Here is a 22957-nt window from a genome sequence, read left to right on the forward strand (position 1 = left end):
GTAACTCCAGTGAAAAAGAAGCTAGGCTTCAAAACCTTAATTCTGATTGGGAGAACCTTCGTATGGCAGATGAAGATACATTTTATGAGTTTAATCACAGAATGTCTGAAATTGTTAATGCATCTTTTGCATTGGGTAAGACTATTCCTGAAAAGGACATTGTGATGAAAATTCTCAGATCGCTGTCATCTGGATACGAGTATAAGAAGCATGCCATCGTTGAGGGAAATAACCTTGATAATATTTAGAGAAATACATTGGTTGGAAAGCTAAAGATCTTTGATCATGAGCATACATCCAAAATCAGAAAGGATGTTTCCTTTAAAGCACAGAAGAACACTAAATTACTTGATAAAAGTAAAAGTGTTTATGTCTCTGAGGATGATCAGTCTGAGGGTGATTATTCGGATGAAGATCTTGACAAATCGGTCTCCTTGATCACAAGACAGTTTAGGGATCTTCTATTGAAGAGAAGTAAACGGTTTTCAAGAGACAAACCTAGGTCATCAGATAAACCTCACAATCGCGTTCCTCCTAAAAATATGGATGTTGACGAGGCTGATGACGAGGATATGCCACAGTGCTTTAAGTGTAAAGGTTTTGGTCATTTTGCAAACGAGTGCCCAAATCGTAGAAAATACACTGGGAACAAAGGTCTTGCTGTAACACTTGATGAGATGTCTGAGATCTATGATTCTGATGAAGATAGGAAATCAAGTATTGGTATTCTATGTGAAAACATTTATTTTGATAATTATAGCAATAATATATCAAACTTGATGGTTTTGGTGAAGAAGAAAATCCAATTCCAAAGGATGAATCAATTGACGCATCCTTTGGAAACTCTGTTTGTAATGTTTCAGGATCTACTATGTGTCTGGCTGCTTTCACACCACAGATGCCTGAATACTATCCAAGTTTGACGTGCTCGTTTTGTTCCCAGAAGGGTCATGAACTATCAAGATGTTACAAGTACAAACATCAAGTGAGGCACGCCAATAAACTTCAACGAAGAGCAAATCGATTGGCAAGGAAGCTTAAACTTGCTCAGAAGACTGCTGAGGTATGTAGGATTTTATCTTCTTCTAAGAAGTTGGTTTCCAAAGACAACATAAGACCATTATAGAAGAAGGTACGGTCAAATCGCTTTGATAGACAGAAGTCAGAGGATTCCTCTCAAGAGGAAAATGGTGGACAAATTGTTGTTCACCACAGCATAAATTAATTGTGTTTTTTGGTAAATCTTGTCTCATGTGCCTGATCAAAAGAGATAAGATTGTGTACCGCTCAGGCTTTAGGAAAAGTTTTTTTTCTTATTTGTTTTTCCTGTCTATCAAATAAAGTAAAGGGTTATTTTCGACAATTCTACTCTTTATAGGGTTTAGAATTGGGCGTCCACAAACCTGTTTAAAGGTTGCGAACCCTACATTCCTTTTTCCTCTCTGATATCCTTTATATCTTAAGACTGCTTGATGAGATTGTGAATTCCACTCACAAAAACCATTTGTTTATAACTGTTCTCTAAGCATCATGTCTTTGGATGGAAAAGATGTCAATATGATTGTTAAGCCATCAATCAAGGAAAAAGAGAAATCTCCAGTAACTCCTTCCTTGAAAACAAAGAGGGGGAATACAAGAAAGCCAAGGGCTGTCCCTTCTAACTCTCAGAAGTTTTTCGATGTTCTTGATGAGTTGAAGGAAGTAAGAAAGGAGATTAGTGAAATAAAGGCTTGCGTTTTAAGATCTTTGGAAATTCAGAAGGCCCTGGTTCGACATCATCAGCCAAGACGGTTTGTTGGTATTGACTCCTTCCTCCACGAACCTTATTTTCCAATGGCTATTGACGACAAGGAGTTCTGGAATGATAAGGAATTTCTCAAAGACATTGTTGCCTAGTATGTCTTCTTTTTGGTTTAGTTGGAAGAATAACTAGTGCTTTGAATAGCAATGATTGTGACTACACATAGCTATTATTTTTCATCTTCTTATTTTTTAGGTTTATTGGTTTAATTTCTAAAAATATTTGGAGGATGATGTTTTTGCAGTATTAATCTTTATGATTTAATATATTGCAATTTGTTATAAGATATTGGTGTTTACGTTCGTGAACTATGTTTGTCCCATACTTTGTCAAAATTAAAGTCGTTCGTGTTCGGTATTCACGTACTGGTAAAAGAATGAATGGACTTTTGACAAATACAAAAGTTAAGCCTATATTGTCAAATATTTTGATGGAAGATAGGTTAAAATATTTTATTTTCAAGGATTATGTCTATTAATTGTCGTTATGCAATATATTAATCTTTATGATTTAATATATTGCAATTTGTTATGAGATATTGGTGTTTACGTTCGTGAACTATGTTTGTCCCATACTTTGTCAAAATTAAAGTCGTTCGTGTTCGGTATTCACGTACTGGTAAAAGAATGAATGGACTTTTGACAAATACAAAAGTTAAGCCTATATTGTCAAATATTTTGATGGAAGATAGGTTAAAATATTTTATTTTCAAGGATTATGTCTATTAATTGTCGTTATGCAAATAGTGATTGAAGATAGAATGAATCCTTGTGTATTCCGCAGTATTGATCATCCCTGATCCATATTTTTATGTATTGATGTGAGGCTCCGTAATGTATCTTATGTTGAGCACTATACAACCAAGTTGTTTTATTAGCTTAGTTGGTGTTCCGTGAGATATGTTATGTCGAGCATATTGAACTAAATTAATCATCTTGTTTGGTTATTTAGTTATTGCTCCGTAACTTTTCTTATGTCGATCAAAACAAAGGACAATTAAATTGATTACTTTTGTGATTAGTTTGGTTGTATATTCTAATTAGATTAATTATGGGTTCTCTTGTAATTAATCTAGTTGAGTACTTTCGTGTCTCCATAAGCTCTCTTATGTTGAGCACAATCAATTGAATTGATCACCTCTTGTGTTTAATTTGATTGCGTATTCCGATTAAATTAATCATGGGTTTACTTGTGATTAATTTGATTGAGTTTTTGGATATAGAAAATCATTCTTATGGTTTTTGGTATCCAATAAAAATCCTTCTTTTCTTTCGAAATTAAGGTCGCTCTTGTTGTTCATTCGGGAGAGACATCTAATGGGGGAGAGTTCTTTTGAACTTGTGCTTAATGGTCATATCTTGAGGGATGTGCGGCTGTGGAGTTTTAGAGGGGTTATCTTGTATCTTTAAACTCCTTTATGAATTCATTTAGCTTCGGCTTTATGATTGCATCTAAATTAGTTGGTATGTATTTTTTCCTTTTGTCATGAAATGTCTCTCTCGAAAATTTCATTATGATCTCGTTCTTGTACCTTTGCCAATTTTATTGATAAAAGGGGGGAGAATTAATATACAGTTCATACTACAAATACATATGATTTTCGGATCATTGTGTAAGAGGGAGTGGTTTCCATGTGAGATGGAGTATTGACTAAGGGGGAGTGATACATATCACCATAGTATTATTTTGGAAGTTGTGATACAATTGAACTTTGACACTGTGTAATAATACTATGACACTGTATAACAATGATCGAGAATTATGTTTTCTCATTGTTATAGCTACGGATATTCAACAACGGTGATGCTAAACTTACAACCTTTGGGATCATCGGAGTACTTGGAAGTGACGAAGATTTCGAGGAATGTTTAAGATTATACATGTGGAATAGGAGCTACTAAAGTTTCTTTATCTTTTTTGTATTCCATATGTATTGATAGTTTTTTCACTAAAATTGAAAAAGGGGTAGATTGTTAGAGCATTGCTCGGTCAAACTCGCATGCGTTGCTATCTCAAGCATGTTTGTCAATGTTAGTGATCAAAACTATAAGTCTTGATTTCTAGTCTATTATAGCTAAGTCTAGGACTAGGATAGAAAGTGTAGTTGATCTCAAGGACTTCATGGCGATTCATCATACAAGTAGAAGAACTACTCAAGGAACCGGTGGAACTTCTCGACAAAAAGGTATGTGAAGACTTGAACTTATCTATCACTCAAAAGTATATGTACCCTATCTCCTACTCTTTGAGACAAGAAGGCGTATGCTATATATATAGACTTGGATTATACACATTTGGTATTTCGAGCCGAGTATACCTCGCCTATCTATATCTCGAAATATGTGTTGGTAAGCTTTTCGCTTCGATTATCTTTACCATGTGACGAAATTCATGATATGTTTCAATCATCTTGAAAATTTCTTTGACAAAAAATGGTGTAACAACTATATAACTCCCTCTAAGAATGTTTCAATGATTGAAATGAGAGTTTAGATTACATAACCAATGGTGGACATAAGCATTGTTGTGGAAACACATTTATGTATAAGTCCTATTCCTTGAACCAAAGTTTGCGAACTTTGTTTATCAAGAGAACCGGAAGAATGGAGTGAGCCAAGTACGCGAACTGCCGAAGTTCTCAAACCCGAGAATTTCTGCTGGAGTTGACAAACTACTTGCGTGAAGCTAAGTCCTCGAACCGGCGAAGTTCTCATACCCGAGAATTTCTGCTGGAGTTTGTAAACTCTGCCCGTTAACTTAAGTCTGCGAACCTAGTCTCCGAACTTGAGAAGGTTATATATCTGAAGATGATTTCTGAACTTAAACTTAACAAGACTAAGGAATGCAGTTTGCAAACCGTGGCTATAAGAATTCATGAACCGATTCAAGTGAATCAAATCATCTTTGTTTCAATTGTGTCTAGTGTAGTACATGAGATTTCCTTGCAATTGAACAACTCTCTAACTAGTTCATTTGAAGTCATTTGATATGAAATGCTCATTGGCTAACCATTTGGTTAACTATTGTTGAACCAACAAGTGCGTACGTTTGGGTACGGTTAACAAACCTAGAATCGTGCATTATCAAGTGTGTGTAACAAGCTAAGTTTTCGATCTAACGGTTGAGAAATATTAGCTTGAATCTAAATCAGGTTTTCATCTAACGGTGAATATTGAATGCTTTATTAATAAGCTAACATTGACTGCAAACCCTGATTTGAAAGACTATATAAAAGAGATATCTGGTATAGTGCAAAACTAATCCCCACACCTTACGTGTGATACTAGTTTGCGTGCTAGAGTCGATTCTCCTTTAACCTTTGATTTTCTTCTTCTAAAATCAGGTTAACAACTTAAAGACTTCATTGGGATTATGAAGCCAGACCGATACTACTTTTATCGTAGTTGTGTGATCTGATTTTGCATCTTCTATCGTACGAGTACAATCAGATTGATTGGATTGAGACTGATATCCCTGATAGGCAAGATATAAAAAGTAGTCACAAACATCTTCGTCTCATTGTTTATGATTTCGCAACATCTTGTTTCGCTACCATACGATTAAGATTGTTGTGAGGTGATTGATAACTCTAGGCTGTTCTTCGGGAATATAAGATCGAATTATCAATTGGTTCATGTTCACCTTGATTATTATCAAAATACGGAACAAAACCTTTAGGGTTTATCTATGGGAGACAGATTGATCATTTGATAGACTTGTCTGTGTGAGACAGATTTGCTTATTGTCAAAGCCTGCGATTTTGGGTCGTAGCAACTCTTAGTTGTGGGTGAGATCAACTAAGGGAATCAAGTGCGCAGTATCCTGCTGGGATCAGAGGCGTAGGTAGTACAACTGTACCTTGGATCAGTGAGAGATTGATTGGGGTTCAACTACAGTCCAGTCCGAAGTTAGCTTGGAGTAGGCTAGTGTCTGTAGCGTCTTAATACAGTGTGTGTTCAATCTGGACTAGGTACCGGGGTTTTTCTGCATTTGCGGATTCCTCGTTAACAAAATTTCTGGTGTCTGTGTTATTTCAATTTCCGCATTATATTGTTTTATCTTTATAATTGAAATAATACAGGTTGTGCGTTAGATCATCAATTAGAGTAATCCAACCTTTGGTTGTTGATTGTGATTGATTGATCCTTGGATATTGGTCTTTGGTACCATCCAAGTTATTCATTGTATTTGATTAGAACTCGCAGTTCCTGCTTGAGTAAATCAAATCAAGAGAGAGATATGAACTCGTTGATATACTTTTAATTGATTGAGTCTTGTTGATTCTCTTAAAAGTATATTCGAGTTTGTCCATACAGATTATTAAGCGAAATATTGGGTGGTGTTGTTAGACCCCCGCTTTTTCAGGTTGGTTGTTGTTATTCTCTTGTTTTGCATAAGGATGACAACATAATGATATTTCGATATCAATTCTCCCTGGAAGAAGATGCAAACATATTGGAGAAGTGGATGCGAAATTTGAGGTAACAATCTTGTTAGTTAATTGTTTTCCTGTTTAAGAAAAGCCTGATTTTATTTCATATATATTTTGCTTTTGCTTAACAAAATATCGGTACAATTGATATTTTATTCCAAGATGTGTGTATGGATGTGTGTGTGATTCAATTGGTTACGGTTAAGAAAAACTATTGTTATCTTGCTTTATTGTGTGGTATCAATCGTTTAGGCTTACAAAATTTCAGCGCAATTGCGGTGTTTTAATGCTTATGTTGATTCAATTGCTTCCGGTTGAGGTGAATAATTATGCAAGTTGATTTATTTGGTTTGTATGAATTATTTATGGCTTAACGAAAGAAAAGGTTTATGGGATGAGTTGTTTAGTCCAATTCGATTCTGGATAAGAGAAGCTAAGTTTAACTTAGTTAAACTTATCAAAGTGGTGGTTTCGGTTATTCAAGTCTAATCGAACTCCTTAACAAGAAATGATAGTTAACTAACCTAGTACTTGTCTTGTTTAAAATTGAAAGGTCTAAGTTATATGGATAATTAGAACATGATGAGAAAAATAGAGTTATCTTTATTTTGGTCTTATCGAATGAAGCGATTATATTTGTACAATCGCTTTAGCAAAGGGACTAAGTTGCTTAGTTCACTTTTGGTTTGCTAAACTAATTTGGGAAAATTTCTTCGGGCAATTATTTCCTTGATAACATATCAAAACAAATTACTCTGTAGTTTCGGTTTTGATATTGGTTATCAAAAATGGTGCGTGGATGTGACAACTCAGATTTTCGGACTTCCAGCGGACACGGATTCGAACTTGTGGGTCGGGTCCGATCTGGCTAGCAACTCCAAATTTCGGACCGCCACTCGTGTAGGACCATATTTTTCGTTTTGAAAGATTTTAATAAAATACAAAACTCAGCTCAGATGAAATTTATAGAATGAAATATAATATTACTTTTAAAATTACAAAACTGTAAAATAATAATTACAAAATCAAAGTATGTTAAACAAACCAACACTCTAGTTTAATTCAAAATGCGCAAAGCCCAAATCCCCATGATAAATAATAGTTTCTTTTACGGCTAGTCTTTCTTCAATCTCTGTGGAAAGGGAGGAAAAATGGGTGAGAAAACCACAGCCCAGTAGGAAGTTTCAAAAAATAATATAGTGCATCGAAAAACAAACAAATGCAGTAGATACAATAATAAAATTCATGCACAAAAATCCACAACAATACTTACGCAAATCTCAACCACGAATACTTAACGTTTCTTACTCAAAATCTTCAACCTCAATTCTAGATCATTAATCTAGTTGTCATAGTTATTCCGGTAAACAAACCACAATTATTCACGAATAATCTTATTTTTCTTTCTTCAAATGATTCTTAATATAGTTGTCAGAGTTATTCCGGTAAACAGACTAATACTGTTCCCCGAACAGTCTTCCCAGGGTAGCCACAAGTGGTGGGATGCCATAAAGGCATGACATTTCAGCAGCAGAGAGATTGTATATTCATTATTCATTTCTAAACATTAGACTCGCGTACAAGCACCAAAACATTTTCAATAACTAATAATCTAATTCAATAAATTCACTTTCACAAATCAAAACTCAATTAATATGCATTAATATAATTTCCTTAATAAATAGAGAAAAAACTTTACTACCTAGATCAATTGTTAAAATAAAAATCTAGAATAATCTAATAATAATGGTTAATAATCAATATACAAAATTTCATAAATGAATCAATTTATACGAATAAAACAACTTAATAAATTTAAAACAACTATCATGATTATTATCATAAAAATGAAAAAGAAACCGATATAATTGTAATGATAAAATAGGTTTTGATTTTTGTATTAGGTAGAAGCCCCCTACCTTTTTAGCAAATCCTAAACTCTTGAATCAATCTAAATCCAAGAAGGCATGCACAATTTCCAAGAAGAAGAAGGATTAATAGTTTGGGTTTTCTTTTTACTTTTTGTTTTTACTTTTTGTTTTTTTTTTTAATTTTTTTAATTAATATTATTACATAATTAACTAATTGGAAGTCTAACAAGCTAAGCTCCAAGCAGCGTACTACTACATTAGTCGAACAGGTTGCCGTGATAGCCTACCAGCGAGCCTCGTGAGGAACAAATCCGAGGAGCCGAAGCGGATAGTGTGGCTAATGTCTTCGCAAGGGGGGACAAACTAAATCTACCGTCCATGTTAAACTCTGTAATATTGCGCCATCCGGGACTCGAACATGGGACCTCCTGGAGCGCATGAAACCTCTGTGGAGGGCATGAAACAAGCTGATCTACAAGCCGGTTTTTTTTAAAGAAAAAGGAAAATAGAAAACTTAGAAGGAAAGAGAGATGAAAGTGATGGCTAAAAGTGTTTTGGGGTTTTTGTACTAGGAGACAAAAGCGAAGAAAGTTGGAGAAGATGAAAGTAACGGCTACTTTTTGATTTCTTTTTTCTTCTATTCACGTATTTGTGAATAAAACCCTAACTAATTATTATATACAACTCAAATTTTGATAAGAGACATATTACTTTATAAACACACCCAATATTAAGGTACATGCACCTCAAACACGTAATAATATAATAGTGACACCAAAATTAGCAAAGATACATACATACATACATACATACATACATACATACATATATATATGTATATATTATAAGGGAAATGGTGTTTTCACCAATGGACGGTCATCTACAGTTTGGACATATAAAGGACGACCCAGATTGAGGCCCATATTTAAGTTATTCAATTACATTTCTGGCATATAAAGAACGGTCTAGATTGAGCTACATATTTAATATTTTTAATCAATATTTTAGGCATATTTAATGTGCATTTATTTCGGAGTTATTCATCCCATTTAATGTCAAACTATAAGGGACAATGGTGTTTTCACCAATGGACGATCATCTACAGTTTGGACATATAAAGGACGGTCCAGATTGAGGCACATATTTAAGTTATTCAATTACATTTCTGGCATATAAAGAACGGTCTAGATTGAGCTACATATTTAATATTTTTAATCAACATTTTAGGCATATTTAATGTTCATTTATTTCGGATTTATTCATCCCATTTAATGTCAAACGTTACTTTTATTCAAAATTAAATGCCCATAAACTTAATCCCTTTTATAATCGAATTCCTTCCCCGAGGTTCATCATTTGCACAACTCTATTTTCAAGGTATGATTCACTTTTGTTTTGGTTGATTGACATAATTGTTGTTAGTTTTTCTCTTTAATTTTTTGTTTAACATCCATGGATTCATGGTACCTCATGCCTAATTTTTGTCTCATTTATGCAGTTTAATCAAATTCCTTTCCCAAGGTTCATCATTTGCACAACTCTATTCCTTCCCCACATGCTGTTAGTACAATGTTAATTACCATTATCAGATTGTTAAGTATTATTTTAATGCAAATCCAAATGTTACCCAAAGCTTCATCGTCATGAATATCCATCTCTTCACTTCAGAATTATTTAGGACAGCCATTTTTCACCGTTAAGAAACATTACCGGGGGGTTAGTCGTGGGAGAGTTCGAGAGATTTTAATGTATTTGTGTTTTCTCCTGTTAGTCGTGGGGGAGTTTGAGGGAGTCTATCCAAATCCCCGTTAGTCGTGGGGGAGTTTAGAGGAGTCTCCTAAACTCCCTAGAACACACCTGTTAGTCGTTGGGGAGTTTAAAAAAAGCTCTTGAACTCCCTGTTAGTCATAAAACCCTACAATACTAGGGAGTTGGTTGCTTTAGGGAGTTCGAAGGAGTTTTTAGTGTATTTTGGTCTCACAACAAATCTCTCAAAAGAGTAGAGATTTGGGAAGGAGTTTGGTACGTAGAAAACCATAGGAGAAAGAAGAGGAAACGTTTTTTCCAGGTATGTTTTTTTTCTTCTTTGATCTCCATGATTGTTTATAGTTTGATTTGTGTACTATTTTGATTGTTTTTCATATCTTTGATCTCCATGATTGTTTATTTTGATTGTGTATAGTTTTTTTTGTGCGTACTCTCTCTCTCGGTCAAAACCCTAATAGTGTTTTTCGTATAGATTTTTCTGAAAAACATGTTCCTGCCCTGTTTGTCGAGACGATTCTGACATACCTATAAAACTCATTCCTTTGTGATATAATTTTTATGTTAAAGAGGAGTTTCTTAGCTTTGCAACCAGACCAAATTTGTTGAATTCCATCACACAATGATTTTTGTATGATTTTTTGAGTAAAGACCGTGAAATATAAAAAATTTCTGACGACGTATTCAAGTCCTTGAAACGTGATTTCTGCCCTGTTTGTCGAGATGATTCTGACATATCTATAAAACTCATTCCTTTGTGATATAATTTTTATGTTAAAGAGGAGTTTCTTAGCTTTGCAACAAGACCAAATTTTTTGAATTCCATCACACAATGATTTTTTTTATGATTTTTTGAGTAAAGATTGTGAAATCTAAAATTTTCTGACGACGTATTCAAGTCCTGAAAACGTGATTTCTGCCCTGTTTGTCGAGATGATTCTGACATATCTATAAAACTCATTCCTTTGCGATATAATTTTTATGTTAAAGAGGAGTTTCTTAGCTTTGCAACAAGACCAAATTTGTTGAATTCCATCACACAATGATTTTTGTATGATTTTTTGAGTAAAGATTGTGAAATCTAAAATTTTCTGAAGACGTATTCAAGTCCTGAAAACGTGATTTCTGCCCTGTTTGTCGAGATGATTCTGACATATCTATAAAACTCATTCCTTTGCGATATATTTTTTATGTTAAAGAGGAGTTTCTTAGCTTTGCAACAAGACCAAATTTGTTGAATTCCATCACACAATGATTTTTGTATGATTTTTTGAGTAAAGATTGTGAAATCTAAAATTTTCTGAAGACGTATTCAAGTCCTGAAAACGTGATTTCTGCCCTGTTTGGTTTAGACCTTTGGGCACAGCTATCAAACCCATATTTATTTCTTATCATTTTTATGTTAAAGAGGGATTCCTCGGCTTTCTAAAGAGACGAAATTTGCTGAATTTCATCACCATAGAATCTCTTCTTTCTTGCTTTGTTAAGTTCTAGTATTAGTCTAAGTACTAATGTAGCTAACATGTCACACCATAGAATGGAAAAATCCAGCCAATCTTCTGAAAACAACAAGAAGAAAAAGAATGTTAGGAAGAATAAGAATACGGAACCGGAAACGGAAGTGACTACGAATTACAAATAATGGACAACTCGAGAGACTGAGAAATTATTGGAACTGTTGGTAGAAGCTACACTTGAGAAGAATAAAGACACTAGTGGATGTTTTACTAAGAGAATAGTGGAAGAGGAGATACTTCCAAAACTTAACCAAGCATGTGGTTGTGACAAATCTTTTGAGAACTATAAAGGGAAACATAGATGGCTGAAGACTAGATTTGGTCAATACCAGGATTTGTTTAAATCTTGTACTTCTGGATTCGGTTGGGATGATGCTAACAAGATGATTACTGGATCCGACGAGATGTGGAACAATTACTTTGAGGTATGTGTGTGTTACTTACTGACAACTAATTTGATATTTTTTTCTTCTATTTTGTGCAGAGTTCTAATTCATGCTTTATCCTTTATTTATTTTGTGTGTTAACAGAGCCATCCAAACCAAACTAACTTAAGGGAAGATAATGGTAAAGACTATGGTGACTTGCTTATTGTTTTTGGGAATAAATGTGCTTCTGGAAAAGTTACAGTTGATCTTACCCATGAGGGTACAAGTGCTAGAACCTGTGATAAGGAAGATGAACAAGATAATTACTTCGATGTTGATTATACTCAACGAGAGCAATATGATAGTGCTTTTAACGTATCATACGTGGGATATGGCTTAGAGGAAAGTGATGAACAAGATAAAGATGAAACTCAAGATATGAACACAACGAAAATTCCCGTCAGAAAAACGACACCAAAGAAAAGACCAAGGTGTGACATTGGTGACTCTTCTACATCAACTAATCCTACTGGGCAGTCTGATTATCTAGAGAAATTGATTGCCAACAGTTCATTGATTGCTTATTCTATTGATTCAATGCATGCTCTTATTGCGAAAGAGAAAGAAGACCGCAAAATTGAAAAAGAAATGCGTAGAATTGATAAGGATAAGAAAGATAACCAAGTATGGGATCTTTTTTATGGCATGAATGAAATTTTTTTGGAAGATAAGCTGAAAGTAATTGAAATGCTGGACAACAATCACAAGAAGAACTTATTCATACGTTTTACTCCTGAAGAGAGAAAGTTGTGGATTGGTTCAAAGTTAAAAGCATAAACCTGTCATCTTTGCAAGTTTCTATTAGGTTTAATGGGCTTTTAGAGTTACAACATTTGATCGTTTTTCTTCGTAACTATTAGTATTTAATTTTTTTTTCTCCAAGTTGAGAACTTATTATTATGGATTGATTGCTACTAATTTTTATGGATTGACATCTTTATGGTTATTATGATTGAATTTATGAACTTTATATTCTATATGCTTATTTTCTATATACATATACTTTTATGCTTTTGAAATAATGATGATTCTAATAAAAAAAGTACTTTTATCATCTTTTTAGGTGAACATGTCTGATTTGGATTTATCTACTGATAGTGAAGATGAAGCCTTTGATACAGAAGAAGAAAGCAGTGATGATGAAGAGATAAGCAGCAATAATGAATTTGAACTATCCATATTTTTGAATATACTTTCAGCGGTGCATTCATGGTTGATGGATATAATCAAGCAATTGCAATACATACAAAGTCAGCGTATTGAAAGACCAATGATACGCCCAGTTACTTTGTTTGGATATAACTATATAAGGAGAGTTTTGCATCAAGACCCAGAAGACTTTCGAAGAAGTTATAGGATGTACCCTGATATTTTTCTAAAACTATGTTGTATCATTAGAGAAAGTACATCATTATGTGATACAAGATGTGTTTCTATTGAAGAAATGCTTGGTACATTTTTACTCGTTGTTGGCCAAAGTTCACGATATTGCACAATACGTGACACATTTGGTCGCTCTCGATGGACAATTAGTAAAAACTTCAACAGGATGTTGCGAGCTTTAAATGCTATAGCTCCGAGGATGATGGCTAAGCCAACAAGTGCAACTCCATTTAAAATTCGTGAGAGTACACGATTTTATCCTTACTTTAAGGATTGCATTGGAGCTATGGACGGTACACATATCCCAGCAATGGTAGAGAAAAGAAATGCAGTCGTTTATCGGAATCGACATGGAATTACATCTCAAAATGTGTTAGCGGTTTGCAACTTCGACTTGGAGTTCATATACGTGCTCAGTGGATGGGAAGGGTCTGCTCATGATTCGAAAATACTTAACGACGCAATGACAAAAAGAAATGGACTGAAAATACCGCAAGGTAATTTTACTTTTATCTAATGTGAAGTTTTGAGTTTTTTGGTTAAGTTATTTTCGGGTTCTACTTGACGAAGTTTTCTTTTTGTGTTTTATTCAGGTAAATATTACTTGGGGGATGGTGGCTTTGCAAACCGACGATATTGTTTAACACCATTTCGTGGCCAACGTTATCATTTGAAAGAATTTTCTGGTACGGGTAATCATGCGAAAAAGGCTGAAGAATTATTTAACATGCGTCATGCTTCTTTGAGGAATGTAGTTGAAAGATTGTTTGGTGTTGTGAAGTCTCGTTTCTTGATCTTTAAGTCTCAACCTCCATTTCCGTATCAGGTGCAAGCGGAGATAATGACAGCTTATGCATGCCTACACAACTTATTACGAAAAGAATACCGTTCAGATGAGTTTCCGGTCGAGGAAGAGGAAGAGGAAGATAGCCATCCATCAACGCTTGTAAATGACGACGAAATTTTGACACAACAAACTCAAGAACAACAACGTCAAGAAGCTAATGCATGGAGAAAGAGTATAGCGGATGATATGTGGGAAAATGTTCGTGAACAAAGGGAGTTAGAATTGTATGGAGACCGTTAAATTGAAGGGAAAAAAATATCTCGTTACACAAAATAATATACTATTGATACAGAAATATGATCATTTTCATTTATTTTTTTCTTTTGATTAAAGATCAATGTTATTTTCAAATGAGGGTTTATTGTTTCTTAAAAGAGAATGAGTTAGGAGTGAACTCTCTCAAACTCCCCCAAACTCCCCCGAACTCCCTCTAATAAACTCTCTCAAAATCCCTACACTCCCCCAAACTCCCTGAACTCAAAAACACCAAACTCTCTCAAACTCCCTACACTCTCTCAAACTCTCTCAAACTCTCTGAGATTTAAAATACACTCAACTTCCCCGAAATCACTCGAGGACTAACCCCCTGTACATCTTACGAAAAACACCTTTTTTCCACATCGACGGTTACTTATATTTTGGGTACATAAACGACGGTTCAGATTGAGCCGATATCATTTGTTTTGCCATGTATTTCAAATACCTCAACACCGAGAATAAAGGAAATGAAATATATATATAAATTAGAGGAGCAACAATCCATCATTCAAATGACTTACCTAAAGAAGAGTAAATACTCATGCCAAGTTCAAAATGGCACCTAGTATATATATATATACACAACCCACAATGCACACATTCACCATAATTAAAAAATCATTTTTATTATTTCATTTTATTTTGGAAATACAAAATATAATTAAAACTAAATATTTATTGTTTATAAATTAAGATTTAAATTAATATTAAGAAAATTACCGGGTGTTACACTATTAACCTCTTAAAAGAAATTTCGCCCCGAAATTCAATAACGAAAAATACCGGACGTTACAGTGGAACCCTCGTGCTTAACTCTATAGGTTTGCAAGTCTATTTTGAGATTTGTAAGATTCTTTTCGTGTTGTCCTTTATTTTTTCGTTTCTTTGTCATTTTGTGAAAAAAGAGGGATAAATATATGGAGTAAACAAGTGATACTAGTATTGATTTTATATTGATTGGTATCAATAAGGAAAAGAAAAATTGTGCTTAAACGTTTATCTAACGAAAGAGTGAAAGCATAGACTAAGGGGGAGTAGCATATCATATTAATCGGTATAACAAAGACGTGCGGATTGATGAAATCTACCTATCCCGCCTTTAGGTGGAGTATTAGCTTTGTTATTATAATGTCAACACGGCATTTTCAGGGATTGAATGTAAGCAGTTTTACTGTGTTGTTGAATCGGGAATCAAGCAGACTGTAATGAATTCTTGTAATTTGTTTATCCATATGATGTAAGATTTTTGTCACTAAAATTGACAAAGGAGGAGATTGTTAGAGCATAGCTCGGTTGAACCCACCAAGCGTTGGTATGTCAAGTTTGGTTGTCATATTTTAGTGAACCAAAACTCATGTTAAGAGTAGCTTGATTATGTACTAGAGTCAACTTCGTATAGGTTAGCTTGAAAGTATTAGGATATGATACATTACAAGTATTGAGAAGTCTTGAATATGTGAAGAAGCAAGGAGCTACAACGACAACAATCATCCTTCCACTTGAGGTTAGTGATATTTTACTTGAAGTGTTTCATTCCCTAACGTATCTTTCAAGTCATGCATATTGAAAACATAACTGCATATTTGAACTCTAGATAGACATAGTATTAATGAATACATTACGAGGTTTATTGCTTAACCATTAAACTTTGTAGATAAGACATCGACATAATCGTTTAAATGCTATCGTGATTATGTATAGGTATGAGGTGAGGATTTCATCCTAGGAAACAATTTTTTACATGTGTTTTAAGGAAGTAAGTTCATAAACTTGTTTATGAATCGAAAAGAAAATCGCCAGGTGTTATTGGGATTGTTATTCATTACATATCTTGTGAACATCCAATATGTGTGATTTAGTATAACCGCTCACGACTTGTTTGTGTTCTAGGTAAAAATATTCATAAAGACCTGACATATGTATTGGTATGACTTTTATTAGTGAAACCGATCTTAAGTAATCACCTGAGATGGTATAATCGAGTTTGTGATTTGTTGAACCGAATCTGGGTAAATGGGAACCGATCCTATGAAGAGGTGCAACACATCACAAAGGGGAATCGATCCTTGTATGAGGTGCAACAAGTTTGTAGCAGAAAAGGGAACCGATCCTATGGACATGTGCAACAGGTTTTTAGGCAATGGGGAACCGATCCTATGGACATGTACAACACATATAAGTTAGATACCATATATATGTGGGGAACCGATCCTAGTACCTAGTCAACCGAATTTTGGAAAGCTAGTGTGACTATGCACAGTAGTCACATGGAGGTAGAACCGAAACTTGTTTTGGTAGAACCGTTAAACCCATGATTTGTAATTGAGTGTTTCTTAATCAATCACATAGTTCTTGAAAGTCAGATGAACCAACTTGTAAACTTGTTTGGAAGTGTGGCAAATCGGTTTCAAGGTTGTAAGTATGAAAGAGGACTTAAAAAGTAAGTACGTCGACATACTTTGAACACGTACAATGATGTTTATCTTTTATTGTTCAAAGTTATTCCTTAATAGCTAAAGGAATAAAATCTCGGGATCGAAATATAAATAAGTTAAGAATCTTTTGATTAAGGTTGTTAATTTTATTTTAGGAAAATGAGAATTAGTAATGTGCATTTACTAGTTGATATTTTCCAAAGAGATTTTCGGTCATTATTTTGGACAAAGCATTTCCAGGAATTATGGAAACCGAATTTGGAATATATTGAATATATTTGAGAATATTTTCGATTTTTGAAATTCCTTGGTGTCCAAACTTCATTGTCTATAAATACTTGAAGTTTGCATTTCTAGCAAACTAATCCTTCGTGACAGCAAACTTCCTCGGTTGTGTTGTTACTGGTGTAGCCGCATATTCGGAGAGGAGAGTAACCTAGTTAGGCGAAATCTCTTACGGCCGCTCAGTTTAAAGTCTTCTTTGGGATTGAGAAGCTATACGAGTACCGTTGGTGGGAAACTAGATAATTGCGGTTTATCTTGTTTTTTCGATTGATTTGATTGACTAACGGTGGTTGAACTTTGATTGCACCTAGTTTGTTTATGCTTTAGAATCTTCTATTCTGATATAAGATTCACTCAAACTAGATCTAAGTTTCGACGGGGATCTTTAGACTATTGTTAGTGCTAAAGATGATCTTGTGATAATCCATTTTTAACAGACTCCGTTCTGTGCGTGATTGATCACAGGAGATTCAAGTCGTTGTGTGCAGGTGTTTATTGAAGATCTAAGAAGATTTGAAGACAAAGAAGATATTGAATATTTCTGATTTGGGGTTCATAATCTTTGGTGTGCACAATACTTGTTTCAGTATAAGAGGATCCAACTATAATCGGTTTATCCTTGTGGTAGATTGGATTGATTAAAAGTATTGATTGCAAAATCTTAACAATTACCTTTGGTGATTGAACATAAGATAGATCTAAGAACCTGACGAATGAGTTTATGTTAAGATAAACATAAGAGCCTTTGTCCGACTCATATCACTTGGTTGAAGAGAGTTGATACCAAACATATTTGTTGTTCCTTTACTGTTTGGAATATGAACCAAAGGAATTGTTCCAAGTACGTGACTTATTCACAAGTTGGAGGCGTGGGAAGACAGACGGAACTAGGTGAACTATAGGTTTAGTTGCTTGGTATCAACTATACGAAGTTGGTTGAATTTTTTGTAGCGGCTTAATCCTGGGAGTATTCAATTCTGGACAAGGTTTCAGAGTTTTTCTGCACTTGCGGTTTCCTCGTTAACAAAATCTTGTTGTGTCATTTACTTTATATTTCCGCGTTATAATTGTTTTATTATAATTAAAGTAAATTACACAAACGTTAATTCCTATTTATTTGATAAGCAGTCCTATTGTGTTTGGTTAAGTCCGAACATTTTTATCAAGTAAACATACTTCGTTTTTGTATTGTCTCGATCTCGTATCCATAGACGATCACACGAAGTGTGAACCGATTAGTTGCATTGTCTTGACTCAGTCCATAGACAATCACTTTCCGAGAAAGGACTTATAGGTAGGAAAAGTTTTAGCTTGAGGTATATTTGGGTACCCTCGCCTTTTCACTAGCAATTGGGAAACCTAATCCTCACACCTCCTGTGTGATATTAGTTGTGACTAGAGTCGATTCTCCTTTAACCTTAGGTTTTTCACGAAACCCTGTAGGTTAACGACTTAAAGACTTCATTGGGATTGTGAAGCCAGACCCAACTATTTTCTCTGTAGTTGCGTGTACTGATCTTTCCCTATTTTTTCGTATTGAGTATTATCTTCTCTAAGATTTGCTCGGGATTGATTCTCCGATAGGCAAGATAAAAAAGTAATCACAAACATCTACGTCTCATCGTTTGTAATTTCACAATATCTTGTTTCGCTACCATACGATTAAGATTATTGTGATGTGATTGATAATACTAGGTTGTTCTTCGGGAATATAAGTCCGGTTTATCAATTGGTTCCTGTGCACCTTGATTTATCAAAAGACGTAACAAAACTCATAAGTACTTCTATAGGAGACAGATTTATCTATTCCAATAGACTTTTCTGTGTGAGACAGATTTGTTTGTAAAGTCTTGGACTTTGGGTTGTAGCAACTCTTGGTTGTGGGTGAGATCAGCTAAGGGAATCAAGGGATAGAATCCTGCTGGGGTTCAGAGACGTAAGGAGCACAACTTTACCTTGATCAGTGCGAGATTGATTAGGTATCAACTACATTCCAGTCCGAGTTCATTGGTAGTAGACTAGTGTCCGTAGCGTCTTAATACAATGTAGTGTTCAAACCTGGACTAGGTCTTCGGGTTTTTCTGCATTTACGGTTTTCCTCGTTAACAAAATTCTGGTGTCTATGTTATTTCTTTTCCGCATTATATTTTGTTATATAATAGAAATATCAGAGGTTGTGCGTCAAGATCATAAATTAGATAACCCAACCTTTTGTTGTTGATATAAATTGATTGACACTTGAACATTGGTTTTTGGTACCGTTCAAGTTATTTCTCTTATTCAATCAGGCTCGCAAATTCCTATTTGCTGATTGCAGGTTGAATTGAGAAATTGAGATATAAACTCTTTGATATACTTTTCTCTAGATTGAGTCTGACTGTCTAATTGATTCTTTTGAAAGTATATTGGAGTTTGTTTATTCAGATTGACGAACGAAATATTGGGTGTGGTTGTTAGACCCCCGCTTTTTCACTTGGATTGTACGCTAGTGAATCATTGAAGAAGGACAAATCTACATTGTTGAAAACAGTTTTGTCCCAAGGACAATAAAAGAACAAATGCATAATCGTCTCCTTTTTGTATTTACACAGAGTACGTATGAATCAATGTTGTTACTGAATATTCTAATATTATTTATAACTGCCAAACCATTCTTCAAGAGTTTCCAAGCTAAAATCATAATCTTAGGCAAAATATGAGAGTAAGACCAAAATATTTTTCATGGAAATTCGGTAGAAGCCGATATATTAGACATCGAATTTGCACATATTTTGTAACAAGATTTTGTAGAGAATTTACCAGAAACCGAGGGAGTCCATTCCAACACATCTTTATCCTCCATACTACTTATGTAAATACTCCTAACAACTGTAGCCACAGTAGGAGATAATAATTCTTCAAGGAGATCAGAATTCCAAGTATTAAAATCTAGAATAAGAAGACTCGATATAACCTTAATATTAACCGGATAAATCTCTGGAGTATGCAATATAGTTGATTGGGATCCCATGGTTCCTCCCGGATTTTGACAATAGAGTTTGTAGAAACTTGGCAAAAATTCTTATTTTCCCATAAGGGTATGACCTCCATCAAACTATTCCAAATAGAAGAGCCTTTTATATTGTCAATAACATTCCAAAAAGACTCACCTTTAAGATATTTTGCTGAAAGAGGTTTAGCCAACATTGCATTATGATTCTCTAAAAATCTCCAAGCTAGTTTACAGACTAGAGATTGGTTGACCCACTCAATGTTTCTTATACCTGATCCTCCATTTTTCTTATTCATTCTAACCTTATTCCATTTAATAAAATGGAGGTTCCTAGTATCCACTGGATGTCCCCATTAGAAGCTACTTATGATCATCTCTATCGGATAAGTCACTCCTTTAGGAAGAATGCATATGCTTGACAAATAACAATTCTCCTTGCAGGATTCAGGAAAGGCTTCCTCCACCTTGTTAACTTGGCATTTTTTCTATAAGGAATTCAAAGCTTAAAACTCTATAATCCGATTTTAGAAGATAAATACCCAAGTATTTGTCATCTTTGTCTATTTCTTTGACTCCCAAATCCTAAAAAATAATTTGTTTTTATAAAGAATAAATACATTTTTTAAAGAAATGGATGACTTGTTGAAATTAGTCATATACTTTGACAAAGATGAATATTTGTTTAAAATCTCTTCCAAATGGTTCACATTGATTCTTGAATTCTCACCAAAGAAAAATAGGTCGTCTACGGGCGTCAAATGGCTTACAGATGGAACCCAATTATTCAACTTGTATTCCTGAAATAGGCCTTGAGACTCATTTTGTTGTATTAGAAGAATAGGTAATCCCTGAAAACAAATGATGAAGAGAGTTGAAGATGAAGTAAAATTGAAAAAGCGGGGGTCTAACAACCTCACCCAATCTTTCGCTTCGCAACCTGTATGGACTATCTCCAGTATACTTGTAAGAGAATCAACTAGACAGTCAGACTCAATCTTAATAAAAAGTATATCAAAGATTTATATCTCAATTTCTCGATTCAATCCGCAATTAAGCAAATAGGAATTTACGAGCTTGAATGAATACAAGAGAAAAACCCCGGGACCTAGTCCAGATTGAACATCACACTGTATTAAGCCGCTGCAGACTCTAACCTACTACAAACTAACTTCGGTCTGGACTGTAGTTTGATAGGTGTTTAAAACACCTAATTTTATATCTAGTATTTATGCTTTCTTTGGTACTTTTCTTGTAAATTATGTATCTTATGTTTTCTTTTGAGCTTATTAGGTGAAATGGAGTCATTATGAATAAAAGAAGGAGACAACGTCCATTTAGAGCGAAAAGGACTAAAATACCAATTCACAGGCGAGTGATATTTGGAGCAGGCTAGGTCGCACAAGGAGGAGGTGAAGAATGAACTGTCAGTTTCCCATAACTGACAGTAGAGTCGAAGAATTAAGCAATCAGTTCCTTGAACCGACTGGCCATATATGAACTGGATGGCTCTTATGAATGGGGTGTCATTATCCGGCCATACCTATTTAACCTAAATCGAGAGAAATCAATTCTCTCAATCATTTGCATCTGAAAGAAAGGAAATGGAAGAAGCTTCAGCCGCACCATTAATGGCAGAAACAGAGATCGAGGAAAGGATCTGTGAAGAACCATGAGACTGATGGGGATTGAAATGGGTTTATGGATATAGATCGAGTTGGTTGTTGCTGTCGAATTAAGGGGTTGAATTGCAGACAACCAAGAGAAGAAGATTTGAGATCTGAAAATTGAAGTTAAGGGTTTGGCGGAATCGGAAGATGATGAAGCTACTGCTGCCGTGAATTAAATGGTTTTTGAATTGAATCTTAAAGAGGTAGCACCGAGAAATCAATTAAGAATGGAGGTCTATTGAGTTTAAAGAAAAGATGGAAGTCTGAGATGGATGCAATTAAGGGTTCGGTGGTGCTCAGCTTTTGGTGGATGATTAAAGGTGAAGAATGGATATTGTTGATGTTGTCTCAATGGATTTGGTTGCTAAAATGGATCTGTTAGGGTTTGTTACAGACGAACCTCAAAGATATGAAGAGGATGATGCATTTCTTGAGCTGAGATGTGAAGTTTGTTAGGGTTTAAGTTTCAGATGAAGAATTAGGTATTGAACAATAATTCAAGAAGAAGATGGAGCATCACTCAGGTGGTTGAAATTCATGGGTTTGATAGTCTTGGAGAGATGGTGCAGTTGATAGAATCATAAATGGAGTAATGGATGTGAACCAGCTTCAACTTTACTGAATTGTGGAGGTGTAGTAAGTTACAGTTGTAGCAGTGAAAGAAGGCAGTATGAGTTCAAGTTGCTGTTGTTATTTGGTTGAATTGAATTGCAAATGGAGACGGAGGAAAAGATTGAGAAGTGGTATTGCAGTTGAATAGGTGGTGAACAAGAAGGGTTAAGAGCTCATTCTTGAGCTGGTGGATTAACAGAGATGGAGAAGATGATAGTCACTGGTGCTGGATGTGAAGTGCAATACAGGGAAGTGCAGCGTGAGTTAGGTGGTCGTCTTGTTTGCAATTGCAATTGCAATTACAGGTGTTGTGTGTTTGGAGTTGCAGGAACTGTTGAATGCAATTGCAGGAGACAACTGAAGCTGAACTATAAAGAAGATGATATTGCAGGAGAAGAGAGAATATAAAAGGAAAACGTTTTATCTATATGAGGCGGCTCCTTTGGGAGAAAAATATATTATCTCTTCTTCTACTTTTGTTTTCTAGGGATTAGAAACATGATTATTCTCTTTATTCTTGTGATGAACTCCATGAACAAGTGTATCTAATTATCTTTTGGTTAAGGAATAAGTTGGATTTCCAAATATGGGTTGTGCTCAATAAATTAGTTTTGTCTCATGTTTTATCGATTATGATTCGCTAGAAATATCGTCATGTATGATTG

This window comes from Papaver somniferum, chromosome 6 (genome assembly GCF_003573695.1).
Source record: "Papaver somniferum cultivar HN1 chromosome 6, ASM357369v1, whole genome shotgun sequence".
Classification (NCBI taxonomy): domain Eukaryota; kingdom Viridiplantae; phylum Streptophyta; class Magnoliopsida; order Ranunculales; family Papaveraceae; genus Papaver; species Papaver somniferum.